The sequence below is a fragment of the Triturus cristatus genome, chromosome 8 (assembly GCF_964204655.1).
Source record: "Triturus cristatus chromosome 8, aTriCri1.1, whole genome shotgun sequence".
Taxonomy (NCBI): domain Eukaryota; kingdom Metazoa; phylum Chordata; class Amphibia; order Caudata; family Salamandridae; genus Triturus; species Triturus cristatus.
The window spans coordinates 55,699,172-55,714,601 of record NC_140591.1 but is presented as its reverse complement, the minus strand read 5'-3'; the positions used below and the strand labels follow the sequence as shown (position 1 = coordinate 55,714,601).

At 37.6% G+C, this 15,430-nt stretch overlaps 6 non-coding genes across 6 annotated transcripts; all 6 read right to left on the bottom strand.

Annotated features, from left to right (window-relative positions):
• Window positions 1-2: 2 nt before the first annotated feature.
• Window positions 3-75, bottom strand: TRNAF-GAA (transfer RNA phenylalanine (anticodon GAA)). Its single transcript has one exon. It is a non-coding gene; the product is annotated as a tRNA-Phe (tRNA).
• Window positions 76-1,171: 1,096 nt separating this feature from the next.
• Window positions 1,172-1,244, bottom strand: TRNAF-GAA (transfer RNA phenylalanine (anticodon GAA)). Its single transcript has one exon. It is a non-coding gene; the product is annotated as a tRNA-Phe (tRNA).
• Window positions 1,245-5,836: 4,592 nt separating this feature from the next.
• Window positions 5,837-5,909, bottom strand: TRNAF-GAA (transfer RNA phenylalanine (anticodon GAA)). The gene has a single exon. It is a non-coding gene; the product is annotated as a tRNA-Phe (tRNA).
• A 2,843-nt stretch (window positions 5,910-8,752) lies between these two features.
• Window positions 8,753-8,825, bottom strand: TRNAF-GAA (transfer RNA phenylalanine (anticodon GAA)). The gene has a single exon. It is a non-coding gene; the product is annotated as a tRNA-Phe (tRNA).
• A 1,096-nt stretch (window positions 8,826-9,921) lies between these two features.
• On the bottom strand, window positions 9,922-9,994 carry TRNAF-GAA (transfer RNA phenylalanine (anticodon GAA)). Its single transcript has one exon. It is a non-coding gene; the product is annotated as a tRNA-Phe (tRNA).
• A 4,591-nt stretch (window positions 9,995-14,585) lies between these two features.
• Window positions 14,586-14,658, bottom strand: TRNAF-GAA (transfer RNA phenylalanine (anticodon GAA)). Its single transcript has one exon. It is a non-coding gene; the product is annotated as a tRNA-Phe (tRNA).
• Between the last annotated feature and the right edge of the window lie 772 nt (window positions 14,659-15,430).

Here is a 15,430-nt window from a genome sequence, read left to right as displayed (position 1 = left end):
TGTGCCGAAACCCGGGATCGAACCAGGGACCTTTAGATCTTCAGTCTAACGCTCTCCCAACTGAGCTATTTCGGCCTGCCAGCAGTTATAGTATTCAGCCTCTTTTTTTGAACAATCCCAGAACAGAGATGCAGAACCTGGATTTTCAATCTGAGTTTAGAGCTGTGTTTTAATGTGTCCTGCATTGTTCAGCAGCTAACTGGTGAAATGGGTGAGTAGCGTTTTTGGGATAAATGTTAGGTCGTTTTTCTTTTAAAACTCTAAGTGGACCAGCACTGTATTACACAGACGTATGTCGCCTGAGTAGGTAAGCTATGTCATCTCAATACTGACAACTTTGTTCAAGGAGAAGTGAAAGCTGATGCAGACAAGAGTTTACTTTGAAAAAAGTATAAAATGGGATAAATTCGTCATCAAAGCTGATGGCAAGAGAGGTGGAAGCAAGTTTAGAAGGAGGACAGAAAGACAACTTTTTGTTGAAGTTATCATGTTGTTGATCAGTTGATAAAATATTTTGAGAAATAAAGAAAAAAAAACTAGAGCTGATTTCAAGAAATATTTTGCAAGAATGTAGGATCCCCTCGCACTGTGCTGAAAGTCAGGATTGAATCAGGTACCTTAAGCTCTTCAGTCTAACGATCTCCCAACTGAGATATTTCAGCCAACAAGTCCCTGTGGCCTCCTGATGTATTATTAATAATTGTAGACGATACATACAGAACCTGGTCATTCTATTTTCGTTTATAGTTATGTGTTAAAGTGTCCAGTATCATTCAGCAGGTAACTTGGTCTGATGAGTGAATATCCTTTTTAGGGGACAATGTAGGTAGAATTTATTTTTCTAAACTCTGAATTGACTTATACTCTGAAACACAGACCTATATGGCCAGGGTGTACAAGCTATGTCATCTGACTACTGACAGTTTTGTATAAGGGGAATTGGAGGCTGATGCAGGCAAAGCTTTACTTTAAAATAAAGCAAGAAGTTTCAAATAAATGAGGCATAGTTGAATACAAGAGAGGTGGAAGCAAGTTTGAAAAGAAGACAGAAAGTAAATAATATGTTGAATTGATTGTGTTGTTGATCAGATTGATAAAAGGTTTTGATAAAGAAGAGCGTTGATTTAACTCCAAACAGCTTTTGAGACATGAAAAGCAGAGGTTGAAATTGTGCCGAAACCCGGGATTGAACCAGGGACCTTTAGATCTTCAGTCTAACGCTCTCCCAACTGAGCTATTTCGGCCTGCTGGTAGTTTGGGTCTTCATCCTTTCTTTTAAACTTCCCAAGAAAATAGATGCTCAACCTCATGCTAGAGCTATGTTTTAAGATGTCCTGTATCATTCATCAGTTAACGGGTGCAATAGGTAAATAGCATTTTTCGGATCCAGGTTAGGTAGCTTTTTTTTTTACTCTGAATGGACTAGCACCATATTACACAGAGGTATTTGGCCTGAGTAGGTAAGCTATGTCATCTGAATACTGAAATCTGTGTTCAAGGAGAAGTGGAAGCTGATGCAGACAAGAGTTTACTTTACAAAAAAGCATGAAATAGGAAACATTTGTAGTCGAAGCTGAATGCAAGAGAGGTGGAAGCAAATTTAGAAGGAGGACAGAAAGACAATTCTATGTTGAATTGATCATGTTGTCGATCAGTTGATCAAATATTTTGATAAATAAAGAAAGAAAAACTTGAGCTGATACCAAGAAATATTTTGTGAGAAGCAAGAAACCTCTCAGACTTTTCCGAAACCCAGCATTGAAAAAGGGACTTTTAGATTTTCAATCTAACACTCTCCCAACTGAGCTATTTCATCCAGCTGGCCATTTTGGCTTTCTGTTGTATTTTTGATAATTGTTAAAGATAAATGCAGACCCTGGTCATTCTATCTGCATGTGCAGTTATGTGTTAAATTGTCCAATATTATTCAGCAGCTAAATTGGTCTGATGGGTGAATTTCCTTTTTAGGAGCCAAGTTAGTTAGAAGATGTTTGTAAACTATGAATGGACTTATACTCAGACACACAGACCTATATGGCGAGGGTAGGCAAACTAGGTCATCTGACTACTAACAGTTTTGTATAAGGGGAACTCGAGGCTGATGCAGGCAAAGCTTTACTTTCAATTAAAGGAAGAATTGGCAAATAAAGCAGGTAAAGTTGAATACAAGAGAGGTGGAAGCAAGTTTGACAGAAAGACAGAATGTAAAAAATATGTTGAAATGGTTGTCTTATCGATCAGCTTGATAAAAGGTTTTGATCATTATAAACAACGTCAATATGAGTTGACTCCAAATAGCATTTGTGGCATGCAAAGCAGAAGTTCAAAATGTGCCTAAACCCGGGATTGAACCAGGGACCTTTAGATCTTCAGTCTACTGCTCTCCCAACTGAGCTATTTCATCCAGCTGGCAATTTTGGCTTTCTGTTGTATTTTTTATAATTGTTAAAGATAAATGCAGAACCTGGTCACTCTATCTGCATGTGCAGTTATGTGTTAAATTGTCCAGTATTATTCAGTAGCTAAATTGGTCTGATGGGTGAATTTCCTTTTTAGGAGCCAAGTTAGTTAGATGATGTTTGTAAACTATGAATGGACTTATACTCAGAAACACAGACCTATATGGCGAGGGTCGGCAAGCTAGGTCATCTGACTACTAACAGTTTTGTATAAGGGGAACTGGAGGCTGATGCAGGCAAAGCTTTACTTTCAATTAAAGGAAGAATTGGGAAATAAAGGAGGCAAAGTTGAATACAAGAGAGGTGGAAGCAAGTTTGAAAGAAAGACAGAAAGTAAATAATATGTTGAATTAATTGTATTGTCGATTATCTTGATAAAAGGTTTTGATCATTATAAACAAAGTCAATATGAGTTGACTCAAAATAGTCTTTGTGGCATGCAAAGCAGAAGTTCAAAATGTGCCGAAACCCGGGATCGAACCAGGGACCTTTAGATCTTCAGTCTAACTCTCTCCCAACTGAGCTATTTCGGCCTGCCAGCAGTTATAGTATTCAGCCTCTTTTTTTGAACAATCCCAGAACAGAGATGCAGAACCTGGATTTTCAATCTGAGGTTAGAGCTGTGTTTTAATGTGTCCTGCATTGTTCAGCAGCTAACTGGTGAAATGGGTGAGTAGCGTTTTTGGGATAAATGTTAGGTCGTTTTTCTTTTAAAACTCTAAGTGGACCAGCACTGTATTACACAGACGTATGTCGCCTGAGTAGGTAAGCTATGTCATCTCAATACTGACAACTTTGTTCAAGGAGGAGTGAAAGCTGATGCAGACAAGAGTTTACTTTGAAAAAAGTATAAAATGGGATAAATTCGTCATCAAAGCTGATGGCAAGAGAGGTGGAAGCAAGTTTAGAAGGAGGACAGAAAGACAACTTTTTGTTGAAGTTATCATGTTGTTGATCAGTTGATAAAATATTTTGAGAAATAAAGAAAAAAAAACTAGAGCTGATTTCAAGAAATATTTTGCAAGAATGTAGGATCCCCTCGCACTGTGCTGAAAGTCAGGATTGAATCAGGTACCTTAAGCTCTTCAGTCTAACGATCTCCCAACTGAGATATTTCAGCCAACAAGTCCCTGTGGCCTCCTGATGTATTATTAATAATTGTAGACGATACATACAGAACCTGGTCATTCTATTTTCGTTTATAGTTATATGTTAAAGTGTCCAGTATCATTCAGCAGGTAACTTGGTCTGATGAGTGAATATCCTTTTTAGGGGACAATGTAGGTAGAATTTTTTTTTCTAAACTCTGAATTGACTTATACTCTGAAACACAGACCTATATGGCCAGGGTGTACAAGCTATGTCATCTGACTACTGACAGTTTTGTATAAGGGGAATTGGAGGCTGATGCAGGCAAAGCTTTACTTTAAAATAAAGCAAGAAGTTTCAAATAAATGAGGCATAGTTGAATACAAGAGAGGTGGAAGCAAGTTTGAAAAGAAGACAGAAAGTAAATAATATGTTGAATTGATTGTGTTGTTGATCAGATTGATAAAAGGTTTTGATAAAGAAGAGCGTTGATTTAACTCCAAACAGCTTTTGAGACATGAAAAGCAGAGGTTGAAATTGTGCCGAAACCCGGGATTGAACCAGGGACCTTTCGATCTTCAGTCTAACGCTCTCCCAACTGAGCTATTTCGGCCTGCTGGTAGTTTGGGTCTTCATCCTTTCTTTTAAACTTCCCAAGAAAATAGATGCTCAACCTCATGCTAGAGCTATGTTTTAAGATGTCCTGTATCATTCATCAGTTAACGGGTGCAATAGGTAAATAGCATTTTTCGGATCCAGGTTAGGTAGCTTTTTTTTTTACTCTGAATGGACTAGCACCATATTACACAGAGGTATTTGGCCTGAGTAGGTAAGCTATGTCATCTGAATACTGAAAGCTGTGTTCAAGGAGAAGTGGAAGCTGATGCAGACAAGAGTTTACTTTACAAAAAAGCATGAAATAGGAAACATTTGTAGTCGAAGCTGAATGCAAGAGAGGTGGAAGCAAATTTAGAAGGAGGACAGAAAGACAATTCTATGTTGAATTGATCATGTTGTCGATCAGTTGATCAAATATTTTGATAAATAAAGAAAGAAAAACTTGAGCTGATACCAAGAAATATTTTGCGAGAAGCAAGAAACCTCTCAGACTTTTCCGAAACCCAGCATTGAACAAGGGACTTTTAGATTTTCAATCTAACACTCTCCCAACTGAGCTATTTCATCCAGCTGGCCATTTTGGCTTTCTGTTGTATTTTTGATAATTGTTAAAGATAAATGCAGACCCTGGTCATTCTATCTGCATGTGCAGTTATGTGTTAAATTGTCCAATATTATTCAGCAGCTAAATTGGTCTGATGGGTGAATTTCCTTTTTAGGAGCCAAGTTAGTTAGAAGATGTTTGTAAACTATGAATGGACTTATACTCAGACACACAGACCTATATGGCGAGTGTAGGCAAACTAGGTCATCTGACTACTAACAGTTTTGTATAAGGGGAACTCGAGGCTGATGCAGGCAAAGCTTTACTTTCAATTAAAGGAAGAATTGGCAAATAAAGCAGGTAAAGTTGAATACAAGAGAGGTGGAAGCAAGTTTGACAGAAAGACAGAATGTAAAAAATATGTTGAAATGGTTGTCTTATCGATCAGCTTGATAAAAGGTTTTGATCATTATAAACAACGTCAATATGAGTTGACTCCAAATAGCATTTGGGGCATGCAAAGCAGAAGTTCAAAATGTGCCTAAACCCGGGATTGAACCAGGGACCTTTAGATCTTCAGTCTACTGCTCTCCCAACTGAGCTATTTCATCCAGCTGGCAATTTCAGCTTTCTGTTGTATTTTTTATAATTGTTAAAGATAAATGCAGAACCTGGTCACTCTATCTGCATGTGCAGTTATGTGTTAAATTGTCCAGTATTATTCAGTAGCTAAATTGGTCTGATGGGTGAATTTCCTTTTTAGGAGCCAAGTTAGTTAGAGGATGTTTGTAAACTAGGAATGGACTTATACTCAGAAACACAGACCTATATGGCGAGGGTCGGCAAGCTAGGTCATCTGACTACTAACAGTTTTGTATAAGGGGAACTGGAGGCTGATGCAGGCAAAGCTTTACTTTCAATTAAAGGAAGAATTGGGAAATAAAGGAGGCAAAGTTGAATACAAGAGAGGTGGAAGCAAGTTTGAAAGAAAGACAGAAAGCAAATAATATGTTGAATTAATTGTATTGTCGATTATCTTGATAAAAGGTTTTGATCATTATAAACAAAGTCAATATGAGTTGACTCAAAATAGTCTTTGTGGCATGCAAAGCAGAAGTTCAAAATGTGCCGAAACCCGGGATCGAACCAGGGACCTTTAGATCTTCAGTCTAACGCTCTCCCAACTGAGCTATTTCGGCCTGCCAGCAGCTATAGTATTCAGCCTCTTTTTTTGAACAATCCCAGAACAGAGATGCAGAACCTGGATTTTCAATCTGAGGTTAGAGCTGTGTTTTAATGTGTCCTGCATTGTTCAGCAGCTAACTGGTGAAATGGGTGAGTAGCGTTTTTGGGATAAATGTTAGGTCGTTTTTCTTTTAAAACTCTAAGTGGACCAGCACTGTATTACACAGACGTATGTCGCCTGAGTAGGTAAGCTATGTCATCTCAATACTGACAACTTTGTTCAAGGAGAAGTGAAAGCTGATGCAGACAAGAGTTTACTTTGAAAAAAGTATAAAATGGGATAAATTCGTCATCAAAGCTGATGGCAAGAGAGGTGGAAGCAAGTTTAGAAGGAGGACAGAAAGACAACTTTTTGTTGAAGTTATCATGTTGTTGATCAGTTGATAAAATATTTTGAGAAATAAAGAAAAAAAAACTAGAGCTGATTTCAAGAAATATTTTGCAAGAATGTAGGATCCCCTCGCACTGTGCTGAAAGTCAGGATTGAATCAGGTACCTTAAGCTCTTCAGTCTAACGATCTCCCAACTGAGATATTTCAGCCAACAAGTCCCTGTGGCCTCCTGATGTATTATTAATAATTGTAGACGATACATACAGAACCTGGTCATTCTATTTTCGTTTATAGTTATGTGTTAAAGTGTCCAGTATCATTCAGCAGGTAACTTGGTCTGATGAGTGAATATCCTTTTTAGGGGACAATGTAGGTAGAATTTTTTTTTCTAAACTCTGAATTGACTTATACTCTGAAACACAGACCTATATGGCCAGGGTGTACAAGCTATGTCATCTGACTACTGACAGTTTTGTATAAGGGGAATTGGAGGCTGATGCAGGCAAAGCTTTACTTTAAAATAAAGCAAGAAGTTTCAAATAAATGAGGCATAGTTGAATACAAGAGAGGTGGAAGCAAGTTTGAAAAGAAGACAGAAAGTAAATAATATGTTGAATTGATTGTGTTGTTGATCAGATTGATAAAAGGTTTTGATATTGAAGAGCGTTGATTTAACTCCAAACAGCTTTTGAGACATGAAAAGCAGAGGTTGAAATTGTGCCGAAACCCAGGATTGAACCAGGGACCTTTAGATCTTCAGTCTAACGCTCTCCCAACTGAGCTATTTCGGCCTGCTGGTAGTTTGGGTCTTCATCCTTTCTTTTAAACTTCCCAAGAAAATAGTTGCTCAACCTCATGCTAGAGCTATGTTTTAAGATGTCCTGTATCATTCATCAGTTAACGGGTGCAATAGGTAAATAGCATTTTTCGGATCCAGGTTAGGTAGCTTTTTTTTTTACTCTGAATGGACTAGCACCATATTACACAGAGGTATTTGGCCTGAGTAGGTAAGCTATGTCATCTGAATACTGAAATCTGTGTTCAAGGAGAAGTGGAAGCTGATGCAGACAAGAGTTTACTTTACAAAAAAGCATGAAATAGGAAACATTTGTAGTCGAAGCTGAATGCAAGAGAGGTGGAAGCAAATTTAGAAGGAGGACAGAAAGACAATTCCATGTTGAATTGATCATGTTGTCGATCAGTTGATCAAATATTTTGATAAATAAAGAAAGAAAAACTTGAGCTGATACCAAGAAATATTTTGTGAGAAGCAAGAAACCTCTCAGACTTTTCCGAAACCCAGCATTGAAAAAGGGACTTTTAGATTTTCAATCTAACACTCTCCCAACTGAGCTATTTCATCCAGCTGGCCATTTTGGCTTTCTGTTGTATTTTTGATAATTGTTAAAGATAAATGCAGACCCTGGTCATTCTATCTGCATGTGCAGTTATGTGTTAAATTGTCCAATATTATTCAGCAGATAAATTGGTCTGATGGGTGAATTTCCTTTTTAGGAGCCAAGTTAGTTAGAAGATGTTTGTAAACTATGAATGGACTTATACTCAGACACACAGACCTATATGGCGAGGGTAGGCAAACTAGGTCATCTGACTACTAACAGTTTTGTATAAGGGGAACTCGAGGATGATGCAGGCAAAGCTTTACTTTCAATTAAAGGAAGAATTGGCAAATAAAGCAGGTAAAGTTGAATACAAGAGAGGTGGAAGCAAGTTTGACAGAAAGACAGAATGTAAAAAATATGTTGAAATGGTTGTCTTATCGATCAGCTTGATAAAAGGTTTTGATCATTATAAACAACGTCAATATGAGTTGACTCCAAATAGCATTTGTGGCATGCAAAGCAGAAGTTCAAAATGTGCCTAAACCCGGGATTGAACCAGGGACCTTTAGATCTTCAGTCTACGGCTCTCCCAACTGAGCTATTTCATCCAGCTGGCAATTTTGGCTTTCTGTTGTATTTTTTATAATTGTTAAAGATAAATGCAGAACCTGGTCACTCTATCTGCATGTGCAGTTATGTGTTAAATTGTCCAGTATTATTCAGTAGCTAAATTGGTCTGATGGGTGAATTTCCTTTTTAGGAGCCAAGTTAGTTAGATGATGTTTGTAAACTATGAATGGACTTATACTCAGAAACACAGACCTATATGGCGAGGGTCGGCAAGCTAGGTCATCTGACTACTAACAGTTTTGTATAGGGGAACTGGAGGCTGATGCAGGCAAAGCTTTACTTTCAATTAAAGGAAGAATTGGGAAATAAAGGAGGCAAAGTTGAATACAAGAGAGGTGGAAGCAAGTTTGAAAGAAAGACAGAAAGTAAATAATATGTTGAATTAATTGTATTGTCGATTATCTTGATAAAAGGTTTTGATCATTATAAACAAAGTCAATATGAGTTGACTCAAAATAGTCTTTGTGGCATGCAAAGCAGAAGTTCAAAATGTGCCGAAACCCGGGATCGAACCAGGGACCTTTAGATCTTCAGTCTAACGCTCTCCCAACTGAGCTATTTCGGCCTGCCAGCAGTTATAGTATTCAGCCTCTTTTTTTGAACAATCCCAGAACAGAGATGCAGAACCTGGATTTTCAATCTGAGGTTAGAGCTGTGTTTTAATGTGTCCTGCATTGTTCAGCAGCTAACTGGTGAAATGGGTGAGTAGCGTTTTTGGGATAAATGTTAGGTCGTTTTTCTTTTAAAACTCTAAGTGGACCAGCACTGTATTACACAGACGTATGTCGCCTGAGTAGGTAAGCTATGTCATCTCAATACTGACAACTTTGTTCAAGGAGAAGTGAAAGCTGATGCAGACAAGAGTTTACTTTGAAAAAAGTATAAAATGGGATAAATTCGTCATCAAAGCTGATGGCAAGAGAGGTGGAAGCAAGTTTAGAAGGAGGACAGAAAGACAACTTTTTGTTGAAGTTATCATGTTGTTGATCAGTTGATAAAATATTTTGAGAAATAAAGAAAAAAAAACTAGAGCTGATTTCAAGAAATATTTTGCAAGAATGTAGGATCCCCTCGCACTGTGCTGAAAGTCAGGATTGAATCAGGTACCTTAAGCTCTTCAGTCTAACGATCTCCCAACTGAGATATTTCAGCCAACAAGTCCCTGTGGCCTCCTGATGTATTATTAATAATTGTAGACGATACATACAGAACCTGGTCATTCTATTTTCGTTTATAGTTATATGTTAAAGTGTCCAGTATCATTCAGCAGGTAACTTGGTCTGATGAGTGAATATCCTTTTTAGGGGACAATGTAGGTAGAATTTTTTTTTCTAAACTCTGAATTGACTTATACTCTGAAACACAGACCTATATGGCCAGGGTGTACAAGCTATGTCATCTGACTACTGACAGTTTTGTATAAGGGGAATTGGAGGCTGATGCAGGCAAAGCTTTACTTTAAAATAAAGCAAGAAGTTTCAAATAAATGAGGCATAGTTGAATACAAGAGAGGTGGAAGCAAGTTTGAAAAGAAGACAGAAAGTAAATAATATGTTGAATTGATTGTGTTGTTGATCAGATTGATAAAAGGTTTTGATAAAGAAGAGCGTTGATATAACTCCAAACAGCTTTTGAGACATGAAAAGCAGAGGTTGAAATTGTGCCGAAACCCGGGATTGAACCAGGGACCTTTAGATCTTCAGTCTAACGCTCTCCCAACTGAGCTATTTCGGCCTGCTGGTAGTTTGGGTCTTCATCCTTTCTTTTAAACTTCCCAAGAAAATAGATGCTCAACCTCATGCTAGAGCTATGTTTTAAGATGTCCTGTATCATTCATCAGTTAACGGGTGCAATAGGTAAATAGCATTTTTCGGATCCAGGTTAGGTAGCTTTTTTTTTTACTCTGAATGGACTAGCACCATATTACACAGAGGTATTTGGCCTGAGTAGGTAAGCTATGTCATCTGAATACTGAAATCTGTGTTCAAGGAGAAGTGGAAGCTGATGCAGACAAGAGTTTACTTTACAAAAAAGCATGAAATAGGAAACATTTGTAGTCGAAGCTGAATGCAAGAGAGGTGGAAGCAAATTTAGAAGGAGGACAGAAAGACAATTCTATGTTGAATTGATCATGTTGTCGATCAGTTGATCAAATATTTTGATAAATAAAGAAAGAAAAACTTGAGCTGATACCAAGAAATATTTTGCGAGAAGCAAGAAACCTCTCAGACTTTTCCGAAACCCAGCATTGAACAAGGGACTTTTAGATTTTCAATCTAACACTCTCCCAACTGAGCTATTTCATCCAGCTGGCCATTTTGGCTTTCTGTTGTATTTTTGATAATTGTTAAAGATAAATGCAGACCCTGGTCATTCTATCTGCATGTGCAGTTATGTGTTAAATTGTCCAATATTATTCAGCAGCTAAATTGGTCTGATGGGTGAATTTCCTTTTTAGGAGCCAAGTTAGTTAGAAGATGTTTGTAAACTATGAATGGACTTATACTCAGACACACAGACCTATATGGCGAGGGTAGGCAAACTAGGTCATCTGACTACTAACAGTTTTGTATAAGGGGAACTCGAGGCTGATGCAGGCAAAGCTTTACTTTCAATTAAAGGAAGAATTGGCAAATAAAGCAGGTAAAGTTGAATACAAGAGAGGTGGAAGCAAGTTTGACAGAAAGACAGAATGTAAAAAATATGTTGAAATGGTTGTCTTATCGATCAGCTTGATAAAAGGTTTTGATCATTATAAACAACGTCAATATGAGTTGACTCCAAATAGCATTTGTGGCATGCAAAGCAGAAGTTCAAAATGTGCCTAAACCCGGGATTGAACCAGGGACCTTTAGATCTTCAGTCTACTGCTCTCCCAACTGAGCTATTTCATCCAGCTGGCAATTTCGGCTTTCTGTTGTATTTTTTATAATTGTTAAAGATAAATGCAGAACCTGGTCACTCTATCTGCATGTGCAGTTATGTGTTAAATTGTCCAGTATTATTCAGTAGCTAAATTGGTCTGATGGGTGAATTTCCTTTTTAGGAGCCAAGTTAGTTAGATGATGTTTGTAAACTATGAATGGACTTATACTCAGAAACACAGACCTATATGGCGAGGGTCGGCAAGCTAGGTCATCTGACTACTAACAGTTTTGTATAAGGGGAACTGGAGGCTGATGCAGGCAAAGCTTTACTTTCAATTAAAGGAAGAATTGGGAAATAAAGGAGGCAAAGTTGAATACAAGAGAGGTGGAAGCAAGTTTGAAAGAAAGACAGAAAGCAAATAATATGTTGAATTAATTGTATTGTCGATTATCTTGATAAAAGGTTTTGATCATTATAAACAAAGTCAATATGAGTTGACTCAAAATAGTCTTTGTGGCATGCAAAGCAGAAGTTCAAAATGTGCCGAAACCCGGGATCGAACCAGGGACCTTTAGATCTTCTGTCTAACGCTCTCCCAACTGAGCTATTTCGGCCTGCCAGCAGCTATAGTATTCAGCCTCTTTTTTTGAACAATCCCAGAACAGAGATGCGGAACCTGGATTTTCAATCTGAGGTTAGAGCTGTGTTTTAATGTGTCCTGCATTGTTCAGCAGCTAACTGGTGAAATGGGTGAGTAGCGTTTTTGGGATAAATGTTAGGTCGTTTTTCTTTTAAAACTCTAAGTGGACCAGCACTGTATTACACAGACGTATGTCGCCTGAGTAGGTAAGCTATGTCATCTCAATACTGACAACTTTGTTCAAGGAGAAGTGAAAGCTGATGCAGACAAGAGTTTACTTTGAAAAAAGTATAAAATGGGATAAATTCGTCATCAAAGCTGATGGCAAGAGAGGTGGAAGCAAGTTTAGAAGGAGGACAGAAAGACAACTTTTTGTTGAAGTTATCATGTTGTTGATCAGTTGATAAAATATTTTGAGAAATAAAGAAAAAAAAACTAGAGCTGATTTCAAGAAATATTTTGCAAGAATGTAGGATCCCCTCGCACTGTGCTGAAAGTCAGGATTGAATCAGGTACCTTAAGCTCTTCAGTCTAACGATCTCCCAACTGAGATATTTCAGCCAACAAGTCCCTGTGGCCTCCTGATGTATTATTAATAATTGTAGACGATACATACAGAACCTGGTCATTCTATTTTCGTTTATAGTTATGTGTTAAAGTGTCCAGTATCATTCAGCAGGTAACTTGGTCTGATGAGTGAATATCCTTTTTAGGGGACAATGTAGGTAGAATTTTTTTTTCTAAACTCTGAATTGACTTATACTCTGAAACACAGACCTATATGGCCAGGGTGTACAAGCTATGTCATCTGACTACTGACAGTTTTGTATAAGGGGAATTGGAGGCTGATGCAGGCAAAGCTTTACTTTAAAATAAAGCAAGAAGTTTCAAATAAATGAGGCATAGTTGAATACAAGAGAGGTGGAAGCAAGTTTGAAAAGAAGACAGAAAGTAAATAATATGTTGAATTGATTGTGTTGTTGATCAGATTGATAAAAGGTTTTGATATTGAAGAGCGTTGATTTAACTCCAAACAGCTTTTGAGACATGAAAAGCAGAGGTTGAAATTGTGCCGAAACCCAGGATTGAACCAGAGACCTTTAGATCTTCAGTCTAACGCTCTCCCAACTGAGCTATTTCGGCCTGCTGGTAGTTTGGGTCTTCATCCTTTCTTTTAAACTTCCCAAGAAAATAGTTGCTCAACCTCATGCTAGAGCTATGTTTTAAGATGTCCTGTATCATTCATCAGTTAACGGGTGCAATAGGTAAATAGCATTTTTCGGATCCAGGTTAGGTAGCTTTTTTTTTTACTCTGAATGGACTAGCACCATATTACACAGAGGTATTTGGCCTGAGTAGGTAAGCTATGTCATCTGAATACTGAAATCTGTGTTCAAGGAGAAGTGGAAGCTGATGCAGACAAGAGTTTACTTTACAAAAAAGCATGAAATAGGAAACATTTGTAGTCGAAGCTGAATGCAAGAGAGGTGGAAGCAAATTTAGAAGGAGGACAGAAAGACAATTCCATGTTGAATTGATCATGTTGTCGATCAGTTGATCAAATATTTTGATAAATAAAGAAAGAAAAACTTGAGCTGATACCAAGAAATATTTTGTGAGAAGCAAGAAACCTCTCAGACTTTTCCGAAACCCAGCATTGAAAAAGGGACTTTTAGATTTTCAATCTAACACTCTCCCAACTGAGCTATTTCATCCAGCTGGCCATTTTGGCTTTCTGTTGTATTTTTGATAATTGTTAAAGATAAATGCAGACCCTGGTCATTCTATCTGCATGTGCAGTTATGTGTTAAATTGTCCAATATTATTCAGCAGCTAAATTGGTCTGATGGGTGAATTTCCTTTTTAGGAGCCAAGTTAGTTAGAAGATGTTTGTAAACTATGAATGGACTTATACTCAGACACACAGACCTATATGGCGAGGGTAGGCAAACTAGGTCATCTGACTACTAACAGTTTTGTATAAGGGGAACTCGAGGATGATGCAGGCAAAGCTTTACTTTCAATTAAAGGAAGAATTGGCAAATAAAGCAGGTAAAGTTGAATACAAGAGAGGTGGAAGCAAGTTTGACAGAAAGACAGAATGTAAAAAATATGTTGAAATGGTTGTCTTATCGATCAGCTTGATAAAAGGTTTTGATCATTATAAACAACGTCAATATGAGTTGACTCCAAATAGCATTTGTGGCATGCAAAGCAGAAGTTCAAAATGTGCCTAAACCCGGGATTGAACCAGGGACCTTTAGATCTTCAGTCTACGGCTCTCCCAACTGAGCTATTTCATCCAGCTGGCAATTTTGGCTTTCTGTTGTATTTTTTATAATTGTTAAAGATAAATGCAGAACCTGGTCACTCTATCTGCATGTGCAGTTATGTGTTAAATTGTCCAGTATTATTCAGTAGCTAAATTGGTCTGATGGGTGAATTTCCTTTTTAGGAGCCAAGTTAGTTAGATGATGTTTGTAAACTATGAATGGACTTATACTCAGAAACACAGACCTATATGGCGAGGGTCGGCAAGCTAGGTCATCTGACTACTAACAGTTTTGTATAGGGGAACTGGAGGCTGATGCAGGCAAAGCTTTACTTTCAATTAAAGGAAGAATTGGGAAATAAAGGAGGCAAAGTTGAATACAAGAGAGGTGGAAGCAAGTTTGAAAGAAAGACAGAAAGTAAATAATATGTTGAATTAATTGTATTGTCGATTATCTTGATAAAAGGTTTTGATCATTATAAACAAAGTCAATATGAGTTGACTCAAAATAGTCTTTGTGGCATGCAAAGCAGAAGTTCAAAATGTGCCGAAACCCGGGATCGAACCAGGGACCTTTAGATCTTCAGTCTAACGCTCTCCCAACTGAGCTATTTCGGCCTGCCAGCAGTTATAGTATTCAGCCTCTTTTTTTGAACAATCCCAGAACAGAGATGCAGAACCTGGATTTTCAATCTGAGGTTAGAGCTGTGTTTTAATGTGTCCTGCATTGTTCAGCAGCTAACTGGTGAAATGGGTGAGTAGCGTTTTTGGGATAAATGTTAGGTCGTTTTTCTTTTAAAACTCTAAGTGGACCAGCACTGTATTACACAGACGTATGTCGCCTGAGTAGGTAAGCTATGTCATCTCAATACTGACAACTTTGTTCAAGGAGAAGTGAAAGCTGATGCAGACAAGAGTTTACTTTGAAAAAAGTATAAAATGGGATAAATTCGTCATCAAAGCTGATGGCAAGAGAGGTGGAAGCAAGTTTAGAAGGAGGACAGAAAGACAACTTTTTGTTGAAGTTATCATGTTGTTGATCAGTTGATAAAATATTTTGAGAAATAAAGAAAAAAAAACTAGAGCTGATTTCAAGAAATATTTTGCAAGAATGTAGGATCCCCTCGCACTGTGCTGAAAGTCAGGATTGAATCAGGTACCTTAAGCTCTTCAGTCTAACGATCTCCCAACTGAGATATTTCAGCCAACAAGTCCCTGTGGCCTCCTGATGTATTATTAATAATTGTAGACGATACATACAGAACCTGGTCATTCTATTTTCGTTTATAGTTATATGTTAAAGTGTCCAGTATCATTCAGCAGGTAACTTGGTCTGATGAGTGAATATCCTTTTTAGGGGACAATGTAGGTAGAATTTTTTTTTCTAAAC